This window comes from Pteropus medius, unplaced genomic scaffold, assembly GCF_902729225.1.
Source record: "Pteropus medius unplaced genomic scaffold, Ma_sr-lr_union100, whole genome shotgun sequence".
Classification (NCBI taxonomy): Eukaryota; Metazoa; Chordata; class Mammalia; order Chiroptera; family Pteropodidae; genus Pteropus; species Pteropus medius.
Window position 1 is genome coordinate 8,653 of NW_024354500.1, and position 16,442 is coordinate 25,094.

The window sequence follows — 16,442 nt, forward strand, 5'->3', positions numbered from 1 at the left end:
GTGTGGGTAGCAATTTTTAAGAGCTCATAACATCTGTGACTGACTGCTAAAAATATACAATATTCAGCTTTCCTCCCTGTTTTTTTCATTTCATTTTTAAAAAATATATTTTCTAAAAGAAGTAGCTTAAACTCTCTGTAAGACTTTGATGAAGAAGCTTTTCCATTCACATTCAGCCTAGTTCTGCTTTCATGTACTACCAGTGTGACACGGGAAGAAAAACTTATTATTAAATCCAAAAGGTTATTCTATCTGTGAAATATTTTTAAGAGGATGCTGTTTGTCCTCCAGAATGTTTAGTACAGATAGACATAACAAGTGAGCTGGATGGTGAGACAAAATAGATTCAACTGAAACAATAATATTTTATATCAAATTGGTCATAAAGTGTTTTTTAAAAGTCTCTTCAAAGATGGGATAACAGGACTAGATGAAAAGATTGATAAACTTCAGTGGTGTGCTCTGCTGGGGAATTTTGTCTAGCAGATATGCCAAAAGTCATTGTCCAAAGTGTTGTATCACCCCGTTCATTTTTGAGGACAGAAAATTGTTTCTCTGATTTTTTCTATCCTTGCTTCCTATTTATGTTATATTAGCATCTAAAACTTCAATTTCTGTTGCTTTTGTCTTATATCATCTGCAATTGTAGAATGAAAGTAATTATCGCTCCCTGAGGCACAGTTATTTGCTAACATTTTATGGTAGTTTCGTATAGTTCAAGTAATAAATCCTTCACTAAAATTATCAAACCTTATCTTTCCAGCTATTTGAAGTGATTTCTCCTCAAATGCATAATATTTAGCTATGACAACACCCGTAAAATGAAACAAGAAGGGGCAGGTTGTCCTTTCGGCAACACATAGAGTGGTTGATTAGAGCATGAATTAGTCTATTATTTTGCTCTTTGTTCTTATACCAACAGTGATGGGGCTACAGAGAAACTTTTGCTCTTATGGGGGTTTACTGAGGAATTGAGCAGTACTGTGACTTTATATAAGCAACAGCCCACGGAACTTGCATCTTATAGGGCTGTTTAATTCAATTTTTTATTTACTGAATTCCTGCACTACGCCTGGTCTAGGGAAACAGGTTAGGTGGATATAGTCCCCGCCCTCAGGAGGTTGTCAGTCTTACAGGCTGGACATTGAGTAAGGAAATAATTACAATACATGTAAAATTATAAAATTATAATTTTATAGTATACATATATATTATGAATTACAAGATCAAAGCCAGGAGAGATAAGAGGCATATGACACCACCTGAGAGAGGGGTAGCATCTCAGAAAAGATTAAGCTGAGCTTTGAGAATAAAAAGAGAAGTCGCAAAATTGATAAGTGTAGAGGAGGCTGGAATTCCAGGCAAAGAACGATATGTAAAAGCCCAAAAGTGTGAAAGAGTTCAGCCTGTACGGGGGTTACAAATGCTCACATTGTTGATGAGACTAAGAATGGGGTTGCCCAGGAGAAGTGAGGTGAGAAGAGAATGAAAGAATATTGGCTTGTTAAAGTACAAATTAGTAGTTGATAGATGGTCATGGGGATGTGGAGCATGGCACAGGGAATGTAGTCAGCAGTAATGTAATGGCTAAGTGGAGAGCCTGAGGGAAGATGGAGTAATCAGGGGGATCATTTCACAAACTATACAAATGTCTAACCAATGTACTGTATACTTGAAACTAATAATAAAATTAAATTTAAAAATAAATAAAAAGAAAAAGAAAAAGAATAATGGCTTGAAAAGGTCTGGACATACAAATGGCCAATAAGCATATAAAAAGATGTTCAACATCACTACCTATTAGGAAAATGCAAATCAAAACCACAATGAGATACCATCTCACACTCGTTAGAATAGCTATAATCAACAGGACAGGTAATAACAAGTGTTGGAGAGGATGCAGAGAAAAAGGAACCCTCATACGCTGCTGGTGGGACTGCAAATTGATACAGCCACTATGAAAAACAGTATGGAGATTTCTCAAAAAACTAAGAATTGATCTATCACATGATCCAATAATCCCTCTACTGGGTATTTACTTGAAAACTCATATCCGAAAAGATATTCGCACACCAATGTTCATAGCAGCATTATCCACGGTGGCCAGGACATGGAAGCAACCAAAGTGTCCTACAATAGATGATTGGATTAAGAAGCTGTGGTATATTTATACAATGAAACATTACTCAACCTTAAGAAGAGATGAAATACTGCCATTTGCAACAACATGGATGGACCTCGAGATAATCATGCTAAGCAAAATAAGCCAGAGAGAAAAAGTTGAAAACTACATGATGTCACTTATATGTGGCATATAAACCTAAAAGCAACAAACAGGACAAACAGAGATTCATAGACATGGACAATAGACTAGCGGTTACCAGAGGGTAGTGGGGAGAGGGAAGTAAATGGGGTACAAGGGGTCAAATATGTGGTGACAGAATGAAATCCAACTATGGGAGGTAAACACACAATGTAAATATATATATTCCTTACTGTTAAATTGTACTGCATTTTGTTAACCAATGTTACCATAAAAAATTAAATAATTAAAAAATAAATTGGAAAAAAAGAAAGAAAATAAAAGGTCTGGAAAACCTAATCATGAAAGGCTTGACTAACAAGATGAAGAATTTGCTTTCATCAGAAAAGTTATAAGACAACACTAAGGATTTTATACAAGGGAGTAACAAGATTGGATTTGCATTTTGGAGACCATTCTAGCAACAGTATGGAGGAAGAACTGGATGCCAGGCCAGACTAGAGTTAGTTGGGGGCTGAATGAAATAACTCAGGAGAGAGGCAGAGTGCCTGAACTAAAGCAAGTAGGAAAAAAAAAAAAAGGAAAGGAGTGGATAAAGAGATCTTTAAGGGTTAGAATCAAAATTATTTGGTGATTAATTGGACATTGGAATTAGAGAAGTGAATCAATGCTGATGTCCAGGTTTCCAGCTCGGGTTACTGTGGTGGGAGGGTGGTACCACCCAAAGGTTGAGAACAGACATATTCCATTACGCTGCACACTGGGACAAACAGGTGAGAATGCTCATTTAGCAGTGGATATAGGGTTCTAAGCTTTAGAAAAGCTATCAGGGTTAAAATGTAAATCTGGAAGTCTATATTATAGGAAAGAATTAAATATATTGAGAGTAGTAAAGGCATGTAGGGAGAGGGCTTAGGATAAAAAGAGATTGTCAATGACAACTCTCTAAGAACCTCAACATTAGAAGATGTAAACAAAGGAAAAGGCACCATCTAAAACAGAGGCTTAGCTTGTAATTATGTATTTCATTAGGCAGCATATAATGAAATTGTATGCATAAATATGCACATTTTGCATGTATGCATATTTGTGAAATTATACACAAATTGTGTAATTAAATTCTCAAAATAGGATATTCGATCTCCCCCAAAAATTAAATGCTGCCCGTCTAAGAAAATTAACTCATAAGAGGAGGATCAGGAGAGAGTAATAAGTGTCATGGTAGTCATTAAAATTCAACTTTTTTCCCCTCAGAAAAGAATTTTAGGACATAATTAAACTGTGATTCCTCCAATGGAAGAACTTTAGAGCAAGATGATAGATAACAAGAGAAGAGAGAAGGGGCACAGAAGTTTCCTACCCTTGCAAACACTTTCTGTCTACCCTACTTCAAGTTCAGATACAATTAGAAAAGAGCAATGTGATTGCCCAGTATACACCTGGAGTAAGTCTTAACAAAATGGAAAATTCACGAACACAGGTTGGGTTGCCTTTACAAACGAAAAACATGACAGTATATTTTTTTGAACTAGAAAAATTTGCAGATGTTACAAAACTGACTAAATTACACTTGCTAACCCCCAATTCCATCCAATCCCTAAACTATCGTTCATTTTTTCCTTCTCAGGCCCTCCCTGGAGATCCCTTACATAACACAAACCATGCCCTCTCCTGGCTTCAGTCTCTCCAGCTTGGTTTTTTTTTTTTTAACAGAGATCAAGAGAAAAAGCAAATTTTCTCCTTACATTTCATTTCATCTTCATTTTATTTGTGTAGTTTGATAAGAAAGAAGAACATGACTGGTGTTTAGGATTTCACATGGAGTAGCAGCTGGAGCAGGACAGGATTCAGGGGTTCAGGGGCTCATGGATCTATGCCTCAGCCATCTGTCCATCTATCTGTAACTATTTACCCTCCTCCCCAGATTACTTCTGAAATATTTCTTTCCTCATAGCACTCCTGCTAGAATATAAACACTATGAAGAGAGAGATTTTTGTGTGTTTTGTTCACTGTGTATTCCCAGCCACTAGAATAGTACTATATAGTAGATGCTCAATAATGTATGTTGAATAAGTACATGAATAATTTTAGAATGTTATCTGAGGGAAATTTATCTCCAAGATAAATGGTAATTGCCATGGTAATATCTCATAACCATGTATTTCTTTGTGTGCCTTGAAATTTCACTTTGTGCTCTTATCTTGCATGGAGTTTTTACCCCCATTCAGGTCTTTCTCGTAGACTTGAGGTCGCCTCAGCCTGGCCCACTGAGCTGCCCAGGCACAGATCAAGTTAGGTTAGGTTGTTGTACTATTACGGACAAAGCAATCTCAAAGGCTCTGCCCACGAGCAGCATAGGTGTCCTCATTTTGATTCAGATGCTTCTCTTTCCTACTGAAGCTACAGGCAGGGGTCTATAGGGGTCCATTTCTAACTGCAACTAGGTGATGTAATAAAATTACTTCAGCTCCAGTTTTCCAGCTGGGGATGAGATCCAATTCTCAGCTCTATTAGCCCAAGAGTACTTGGATTGTGTCCGTCTCTCATCCTCCTCCTGTTCATATACTTGTATATGTACTTTATAATTTTTTAAAGTACATTTTTCAATTAGTCTTATGTCTCTGGAGTAGTATTATGCAATACACCATCTTGATTGGAAGTTACCATAATCTTTCAAAACTCAAAAAATTAAGGAAGTAGTGAATTTTCTTTTCTCTTTGAAATTCCTTAATGACAAATATCTACTTGTAATAATGTCCTTTCTGAGACGTAGACTTTTTTCCCCAGAAAAATCATAATTAGCAGATTGTTCTGATAGTGAGTTTTCTTTGCATCCCTGGAATTAATTGTACTGATTACTTATTTATGTGGCAAATACTCATAGTAACACTACGTGCCAAGAATTTACAAAATTAACTCATCTAATGATTGTGGTATATTGTTTTCGAAGCAGTCTACAACAATCCCTCCCATCCCTGTATGTACATCCTTTTACAAGGTGATACTGTCATCTTTCTATTTTCCCATCCTTTGAAACTGGGTCACCTTGTAACTTGCTTTAACCAATAAAATACAGCCAGACATTGTGTGGCTTCCAAATCTAGACCTCCAGAGGTCTTGAACTTTCTGCTCTCACCCTCTTGCTCCTCTCTTAAGGATGAGTAACCACATCAATGGAGAGAATCAACCAATAGCCAGCACTAACTACTAGCCATGTGAGGAAGAACATCTTGGGCCACTCAGCCCCAGGCAAACCACCAGGAGCCACATGAACGACCACAACCGGACTAGCAAGAGAACTGCCCAGTTGATCCTGGCACAAATTGCCAACCCTCAAAATTATCAGCTTATTAGTGATTGCTGATTTAGAATTCTTGAATTTGGGGTGGTAAATTATAAAATATTAGATAACTGATATAATTCTTTACTACTATTTAAATACTACTGCATTCCATATGTCAATATTTTATTTAAAATTTTAGGACTATGTTCCTAAATAAAGTTGGCCCAGAGTTTCCTTGCTGTGGCATATCCTTGTTTAGTTTGATATTACAGTTTATTAAACTCATAAAATTAGCAATATCCAACTCTGCTATAAAATAGTTTAAATAGCATAGAATTATCTATTTCTTAAAGATTTTTTAGACCTTACCCATAAAATTATCTGGGCCTGATGGTTTCATTCACCATATGTGTTTTTACTAAATTTTCAATTTATTTTCAATTTATCTTTTGCCTGTTAGTCTACTCATTTTATTAATATACATCTAACAATGTGGTTTTTCATTTTTAGCCTGTTGAAATACTGGAACTATGGATATTTTTTATTGCTACAGACAGTTTTTTAAAAAGTAAAGCTAAAGCTATGACATTTCTCTTGTTATCAGTTGCCTTAATGTTGACTAAAAGAATTTAAGCAAATACCTTCATAGATAACAAGAGCTAAACGAGGTCTGTGGTATGCCATTTTAAAATCCACCAATAGATGGAGCTCTAATATTAAATCACGTAATCTTTTTTTTCAATAGTACCTCTTTTTGTTCTTTGAACTAATCTCAATTTGTATGTGAAAAAGAACAAACTATATATATTATAAAATCAAAATTGAAATCAGAATTTATAACAATTTGTGAAAGTATGCTATCCATGTAGACATTAAAATGAAGTATTTAGAAAAATAAATACCTCGCAAAGAATTACTTACATGAATAAAAAGAAAACAAACCACCAAAACCTATTTTTATATTTAAGCACTTTAAAGGAAATAATTTAAATATGTAGAACTAGAAAAGTGGTTGAATAAATTATAATACATTCATACAGTAGAATAATATGAAGCTATTAAAAAGTACATATTTGAAGATTTTTTAATGATACAGGGAAATACTTAGGGAAAAAATAAAATACAAAATTAATTTTCCTTAGTTTTTATAAAAGTTACACACACACAATAAAAACCTGGAAAGATATCAACATGTTGACACTGATTGTCTCTGAATGATATTTCAGAGGTGGGTTTCATCTTTTTGCACCTTTTTTATGTTCAAATTTTCTACAAGGAAACTGAAAGCCTTTTGTAATTAAAGGAAAATCTTATTTAGAATGTAAATGGCATTCTTGTTACGGAGTCATTTTTCATTAATAGTATATAAATATCAAATGAATGAATGATATGAGCAATAAACTTCTTACTTAAAATCCTGCCCTGGGATTTGTTTTGTCATGCCACTATAAAAATTCAAGCTTCATCATCTCCTCATTTCCACCTCAGTTTCAGGAATGTAAGATGAACAATTTCTGCCAGTCTAATGTGATTATAATTAACAATAGTGTACTATATACTTGAAATTTTCTAAGAAGGTAAAGCTAAAGTATTCTCACCACACACACAATATTAACTATATTAGATGATAGACATATTAATTAGCTTGATACATATGGAGACTTGGTGATTTCAAGTTTTTGAAAAGTAGAGAAAAATGAGACAGAATGAAATGAAAAATTGGACAACATAGAGGAGATGGGAGCAGAGAGGAAAAGAGAATAAAAAAGAGCCTGGAGAATGACATTAGCAACATGGATGCATGAGAAGCTCCTTTCGTCTCTCTCTTTTCATCTACAGCTAGTGGGACATCCATAACTCAACAAGTTTCTCTGCTCAGCACACCAGGACTCCAGATAGATCCACACATCTGTACATCTGAAGGTGAGTGGTTTGGAGCACACAAAGGAGGTAGAACTGAGGAAATTGTGGAGGTGATACCCGCAATCCAGCTCCCTGGCCACTGCCTGCAGCCCAAGTAAACACAGTAGCAGCAATGTAGGTGTTCACAACTCCAGCCTCCACTCCACCCTAGCAGTGGTACCAGCACCCCAAATAAACCCAGTAGCAGCAGCGGAAGCAGCACACTCAACTCCAGCTCCTCTGCTGCAGTGGCCCCTGAGACCCTAGCATCCCCACCCATGTAGGCAGCACCTGGAAGCCGACAATCCCTAACAGGATGTGGTGTCAGAGACCTGGGCTTTTCTCCCACCCTTCCCAAGTCCACCCTCCCAACTGCAGGGGCAGTGCCCATGATCAAGATGCTCAACATCCCAGTGACCCCAGCAGCAAAACCCATGACCACAGCAACAGTGGCAGCAGCAAAAACCCCTGGAGACACAAGCAGTGATGAGGAGGGCACCAGTATCATCTCTGGCAGAGGGGATGGAAGATGGAAAGTGCTGGCTCTCCATACGGCTAGTGCTTAGCTCAGGCAAGGGAAACCAAAATCTTATGCGATGGTGCCACCTACTGGAAAACCAAAAAATGCCTCTAATTACTAACTTCCTGAACTATCAGAATCAAAGTAAACAAAACTTAACCTAAATAAAAAAGGTGTTCACTACTTCAAATTCACTAGCAGAGCAACAACTCATCAAATACAATGAATATTTATGGCAACACAGTATTACAAAAAGAAAATGACAATTCTCCAGAAACCAAGCTTAGTTTCACAGAAGACTGTGATCTAACTAATAGAGATTTCAAAAAACTGTCATGACAAAAACTCAACAAGCAACAAGAAAACTCAAAAAGGCAGTTCAATGAGCTCAGGAATAAAGTTAATGAACAGAAGATGTACTTTACTAAAGAAAAAAAATGAAAAGAATCAGAAATTCTAGGGCTGAAGAACTCAATAAATGAGATAAAGAATGCTTTAGAAATCATTGGAAATAGAGCCTATCATATGGGAGAGAGAATTAACAAGCTTAAAGACAGAAGTCTAGAAAAGATTTAGGTGGCAGAGAGAACTAAGATTTTCCTTTAAATGAAGAAACTCTGCAAGAACTATCTGAAGCCATTAGAAAAGGCAATATAAGAATAATGAGTATCCCAGAAAAAGAAGAGAGGAAGAAGGGAACAGAGAGCCTCTTAAAATAAATAATAGCTGAAAACTTCCCAAACATGAGGAAGGGACTGAATATACAAGTCCACAAAGTTAATAGAACATCTAATTATCTCAGTGCAAAAAGACCTTCTCCCAGAAACATTTTATTAAAAGTGTCAAAAGTCAATGATAAAGAAAGAATTTTAAAGGCATGAAGGAGAAACAGGACAGTAAACTGCAAAGGAACACCATTAGGCTATCAGCAGATTTCTCCACAGCAGCTCTATAGGCAAGTAGAAAGTGGACTGCATATTCAAAATACTGAAAGTTGAAAACTGCCAGCCAAGAATACTCTATCCAGCAAAATTATCTTTCAGATATGAAGGAAAAACAAAGGCTTTCCCAGGCAAACAAAAGCTGAGGGGTTCACCATGACTAGACTGCCTTACAAGAGATGTTGAGAGGAGCTCTTCTACCTGAAATGAAAAGCCAAAAGTTCACAAAACTTTGAGTGCAGGGATAAATTGACAGAATCAGAAAACTGCAACTCTGTTTCAAAATAGGGTGTTAAACACTTAATGAGGCATAAAGGTTAAAGGGAAAAAAGCATTAAAAATAACTATAACTACTTCAATTTAGTAATAAATTCATGACACAAAAGGGGTAATCTGTGACAACAAAAACATAAGAGAGAAAAGAATGGAACCTATATAGGCAAATGAAGATAGGATGCTATCCACAATAAAAGGACTATTTTATATACAAGACATTTTATACAAACTTCATGGCAATCACAAAACAAAAATCCAGAGCAGAGACACAAAACATAAAAAAAAAAAAAGGAAACTGAGAAAAACATCATAGAAAACCATAAAACTAAAATAGCAGACATAAATACAAGGGAAGAAAAAGAATGGAGATATAGAGCAATTAGAAAACAAAAGACTAAATGGAAGTAGTAAGTCCTCATATAGCAATAATCACCCTATATTTTTGAACTCACCAATCAAAAGACACATAGTAGCTGGGTAGATTAAAAAACAAGACCCAACTATATGCTGCCTTCAGGAGATTCATTTTAGCTCAAAAGACAAGCATAGGCTCAAAGTGAAGGGGTGAATGATACTCCAAGCAAATGGTAGCCAAAAGAAAGTGGGTATAGTCAACTTAATCAGACAAAATAGACTTTAAACCAAAAAAAAGGTAACAAGGGACAAAAGTGGACATAATATAATGATAAAAGAGACAATCTATCAAAAAGACATAACAGTTATTAATGTTTACACACTCCAAATAGTATCAAAATATATAAAGCAATTATATAAAGTATCAAAATATATAAAGCAATTATTAATTATTAACAGACCTAAAGGGAAAAATCAACAGCAATGCAATAAAACGCAATAATAGTAGGAAGCTTTAACACCCTTTTATATCAATAAATAGATAATCCAGATAAAAAATTAACAAGGGAACATTGGCTTTAAATGATACATTTAAACTTAATGTAAATCCAGATAAATTTAATAAATATATACAGAACATTCTACTCCAAAACAGCTAAATACATATTCTTCTCAAGTGCACATGAAATGTTTGCAAGGATAGACTTACTATACGTTGGGACACAAATAAAGTCTCAATAGTTTATGAAGACTGAAATTATATCAAACATTTTTTCCAACCACAATGGTATGAAATTAGAAATCAACTGCAAGAAGAAAGCTGGAAAAATCACAAATATGTGCTATTAAAGAATATGATACTGAACAATTACTAGGTCAATGAAGAAATAAAAATAGACATCAAAAATGCATGAAGACAAATGAAAATAAAAATATGATATACCAAAATATATGGGATGCAGCAAAAGCAATGCTGAGTAGAAAGTTTATAGCAACACAGGCCTACCTCAAGAAACATGGAAAATTTCAAATAAACAATCCTTACACCTAAAGGAACTAGAAAAAGAATAAAGCTCAAAATTAATAGGAAAAGAATGAAATGATAAAAATCACAGCAGAAATAAATGAAATAGAGTCTAAAAGACAATAAAAAGGATCAATGAAACTAAAAGCTGGTTCTTCAAAAAGATAAACAAAATTTGCAAACCTTTAATTAAATTCACTAAGTAAAATGAAAGCTGAAATAAATAAAATCAGAAATGAAAGAGAAGTTACAACAAAAACCACTAAAATACAAAGTATCTTAAGAAATTACTATAAACAACTATATGCAAACTGGATAAATTCTTAGACTCATACAACCTTCCAAGATTGAATCATAAAGAAATAGAGAATCTGAATAGACAGATCACTAGTAAAAAGGTTGAAACAGTAATCAAAAACCTCCCAAAGAACAAAAATCCAGGACCAAACAATCCCATTTATAATTGCAACAAAAAGAATAAAATGCTTAGGAATAAATTTAACCAAGAAGGTAAAAGAACTAAACAATGAAAACTGTAAGACACTGTTGAAAGAAATTGAAGACACAAAGAAATGGAGAGATATTCCATGCTCATGAACTGAAAAACTGATGCAGCCACTATGGCAAACAGTATGGAGATTCCTCAGAAAATTAAGAATAGATTCACCAAATGATTCAGCTGTTCCACTTTTCGGTATCTATCTGAAGAATACAAAAATACTAATTTAAAAAGATATATGCACCCTGATACATTGTTGGTGGGATTGCAAACTGATACAGCCACTATGGAAAACAGTATGGAGTTTTCTCAAAAAATTTAAAATGAATATACCTTTTGTCCCAGCAATTGCACTTCTGAGTATTATCCAAAGAAAACCAAAACAATAATTCGTAAAGATCTATGCACTCCAATATTCATGGCAGCACAATTTACAATAGCCAAGATATAGAAGCAACCTACATGCCCATCAACAGACAATTGGATAAAGAAATTATGGTTTATATATACAATGGAATCTTACTCAGCCATTAAAAAAATGAAATCCTGCCATTTGCAACAACATGGATGGACCTAGAGGTTATGATGCTGAGTAAAATAAGTCAGACAGAGAAAGATAAATATCATATGATTTCACTTATATGAGGAATCTAAGGAACAAAAAGAACAAAATAATCAAAAACAGACTCACAAATAAAGTGGATGATTTGGTGACAGACAGAGGGGAGAAGGGTTGGGAAGCTGGGAGAATGGGGTGAAGGATTAAAGAAGTACAAATTACTAGTTGATAGTTGGTCACGGGAATGGGGAGGTGGCAGAGGGAATGCTGTTAGCATTAATATGATGGCTAGGTGGAGAGCCAGGGGAGGGAGGGAGCAATTGGGGGACCGTTTTATGAACTATATAGATGTCTAACCAATGTACGGTATACTTGAAACTAATTTAAATAAGTAAATTACAAATAATAATAATAATAATAATAATAATGCATATGCCCACCAAAAAAAAAAAAGATATATGCACCTTCGATGTTCATAGCAGCATTATATAAAATAGCCAAGATATGGAAACAACCTAAGTGTCCATCGATGGATGAATGGGTAAAGAAGATGTGGTGTATATATATAATGGAATACTACTCAGCCATAAAAAAGATGAAATCTTGACACTTGTGACAACATAGGTAAACCCGAAGGTATTATGCTAAGTGAAATAAGTCAGAGAATGACAAATATCATACGATTTCACCCATATGCGGAATATAAAACAAAACAGAATTTTTAAAAAAACAACCAAAACAAAAATAGACTCACAGATATAGACAACAGGTTGGTGGCTACCAGAGGGAAAAAGGGTGGGGGAAGGACAAAATGGTTAAAGGGGATCAATCATATGGTAACAGAAGGAAACTAGACCTCTAGCAGTAAGCATGCTGTAGTGTATACAGATGTCAAATTATAATGTCATACCCTGGGAGTAGGGTGGGAGGGGAGGCTAAAAGCATAGAGGTAAGAGCAAGAGAAAAGTAGGCCAGAACATGAGTACATAATTTTAATTTGTTTCTACATTTTCCAAAATAATCCAAATAGTGAGTTTGTATTGAAAATAGAGTGGGGAAATATGAGAATAATAGGAGTTAGAAGGAAAAGAAATGAAGCAGGGAATCCAGAGTTTCTCAGCTGTTTTCATTTTAACCCTGAGCTAGTCTATTTCCCATGCACATTTAGCAGCAGGGAAATAGTTTTGAAATAGTCAGCTTTTGCAATGGAGGCCCTATCTCAGTTGTTCCCATTCTTTTGTGTTTGTGTGTGTTCCTGGAAAACTCTCAAATACCAGGGTTTTCATCTGCACACTTGAAAAAATGAATCTGCCCCACCGTGTTCACTGCAGACTCAGTCAACTGGCAGAGGGAATTGTTTGAGTGTGAGTCTGCTACCTGACCTCACCGAGACCTGGGGCTCCTACATCCTCCTACTCATATCCCATTCCTGGCCCTGCACTTATGCTATAAAATCAGGAAGATAATGGATGCTAAGGTGTTCTTGGTTGAAGTAGTGCATTTTCCTTCCAGGTAACATGCTTGCATTTTAACAGAGACTTTTTAGACTGCCTGAGATTCTCTTAAAGCAATGGTTTTGCACCAGGCTAATTTTATCCCCAATAGACATTTATCAATGTCTGGAGACTTGGTTGTTCACACTGAAGAATGGGGAGATGCTGCTGGCATCTAGCCAGTGGAGGCCAAAGATACTGTGAAACACCCTGCAATGCACAGAACAGTTCCTACAACAAAGAATTACCCAGGCCAGATTGTCCACAGCTGTGAGACTAAGGATGTTTACCTTAAAGGAATGACTCAAACAGTGGAGATAGAAGACCTGTGTCAGGCAAGCAAAAAGAAATATTTGTAGGCAGTTGAGATTTATGGCATTCTTTATTTCACACTTATATAGGCCTATTGTAACCCCTGGCAACAATGGCACAGCATAGAATTTATCATTGTTGCTTTTTAGTATAAAAAAAGTAGACTTTGAATTACCCGAGCATACCCCAATGTCCCACCCTCTCACTGAATGAAGGAGTCATTGCAGACGTTAACGGTACAAACAGCACAGCTGCTTCAAAAAATGTTTTCCTCAGAAACACAGGGACACAAACCCTTTTGAATCACATCAGATTTAGACAGAGTACCAACACTGGCCTCTTGCTCCAGACTATTATCTGACTATTTTTCTGAGCTGCTATTTTTCTGAGCATGTGATTCAATTAACATTAAACCTGTCTGTGCCACAAAGAATATCATGACACAATTCTATTCTACAAACAGAAAAGGCATCATATTCCCAAATCCTTGATATATCTGGCCCTAAAACTGGAAAATGATGTATTTTGCAAACATATTCACACTAAAACTGAGGACTGTAAGTCATTTTTTGACCCTGAACGGATGATGCACATTTACACTTCAAACCTGTGGCGAAAAACCTGACAGCACCATTTGATGTTTACATGAAAATGGACTTCAAAGACTGCACTGTGTGTTCCTGTTCATTCTGTGGGCACAGATTTCCAGCAGAACGCGATTATACCTCTGATTACCTATGCCCATTGTCATAACAGTTTCATCTAAAGCTTTTTTAGAATTTAATAATTGCCTTTTGTTGACCAGAATAATAGCACAGGGGGCCTGCAGCACACGTGCAGCAACTGTGCACTATATACACAAGTAAGTGGCCATGGTAATTGAAAAACAGATTCAATCCACTGGACTTTTGTAATGAAATAAACTATGAAAAGAGGAATAAAATATCATCAATGGCTGGATGTGTATTGTTACTCTGAAGCTTTTCCCAGCTACCACCATCATCAGATCAGAGTGGAAGCTAACACCACTACTTTAAATAATTATTGGATTTTTTTTTCTCGTTATTTATCATTCAGACTATTCGGAACACCACCCCACTTGATGTTATAATTAGTTCTCTGATAAATCTTTTGCAAAATAAATGGTTCTGCTTTTATAGCAATAGAGATATGAAAATAAGGTACCTAAGGCAGGGGAAACAATGTGGTCTCCATTTCACATGCCAGGAAATGAAGCTGTGTTCGAACATTGGTCATGTTTCGATAAATCTTGTTTTGCAAATTTGCTTGGAAATTATGAAATAACATATACATGCATAGAACATTATCCTCAAACATGTTTACTACCATTTTAGATTTGGATTCCCAGTAAGGATTCAGTTAATAAATATCACATGTGCTAACTGAGATAAGCACATACAAGCAAATAAACCTACCTGCTTGTGGTCATAAGGAATAGATTTATCTTTAGAGAATTATTTCTGAAGGAGAGATGAGGGAGAAAACCAAGTCACCAGTTACCAATGTTACTGAAAAAAAATGTTAACACTGGAAGAGGCTTTAGAAACAATGCTTTTTATCAGCTCGTTTTACAAATGAGAAATCTAAACCCCAAAGATATTAAGCAATTTTCTTAAGGTCACATGGCCAGTTAGGCCAAGTGACCTTAATTTTTTTTTTCCAAATGATTAAGAAGGATAAATTGAACTTTTAGCAATTTGGTAGTAAAGAATTTTGAACATTTCGTGACAAAGATCACAAAGACAGACAACACAAACTCAAATTGATCAGTTATTTGGTCCCCAAGTTAAGTGTTTTTACTACTTCCAGATCTTTTCAGATCTTGAAACTCCATTTGTCCTGCCTACCCCCATGCTGATCACTTCTCATATAAAGTAGGAAGCTTTTCATATCCGATCATCTAGAGGTGCTTCCTTCTTCCTGAGATCTAGATAGATAAGTTGATCCATGGGCCCAGCAACCCCTCCAAAACAGGCTCAAAGAACAGACAGGATACAGGACTACCACCCCCAACACTCTTGCCCTCAGGTGATATAACCAGAGGCAATACTGCAACCAGAACACAGTAGAAGCTGAAATATGTGCCCATACATGTCCAAGGATTGGCAATAGGCTATCAGTAGTCCAGAGTTTTAAACTTATCCTGTGTCCACATGGCACTATCCTGTGAAGAAAATACCAGAAAAGCCAGAGGGAGAACAGAAATTAATTTCCTCTAGTCAGGCCTCCTTCCTGAAACAAAGGCTCAACCTTAGAGCCAATGACGTTAAGTCCTGGAGGTCTTCTGGACATCTAGTCAACTTCATATGTGGATGGTGTGGGAAGAGGAAGTAAAGAGTTAGAGAGTGTCCTGCAGAGAGAAATGAGACCGGGCCCATTGTATTCTCATATGATATCCTATCTAGAGATCAGGAACAATAGCTCATCTAGTAATATCTGGGTTTGTTTTTTTTAGCGTTTTTTTTTTTTCCTATTAGAACCTCTTCCTTTTCTAAAACTTTGGGATGGAATTAATTATTCCACTAAGATCAAAATTGAAAAAAATTTACTGAGGTTATCTTGGAGCCAGAGGGATGGATTGAAATCTTTGTTATTTCATACAGGATATAGCTTTGGGGAGTTCAATTCACTTCATTGAGTCTGATTTTTTATCTGTAAAATGGGGATACTATGCTTCCTTTACAAACTCATGAGTATTAAATAACTATCTATGAAAGCAGCTTACCCAGTCCTGTCACATAAGGATTCAATAACTGCCTACTTCTGTTTTTCCTTCTTTTATGGAAGGTAGATTTAAATGAATAAAACAATATAAAGCCAAAATTAGTATTCATGTCACATCCAATTTTGTCCCAAGCATGTGTCCCCATTTGCTTTTCCATGTGTTGGTTCCTCGCAATACTAATTAGGTCACATCAAATGTGCCGTAATTGACCATGGCACTTGTGCAGGTTTACATTTTCACACACAAAAACTGAAAACAAATTAATAACC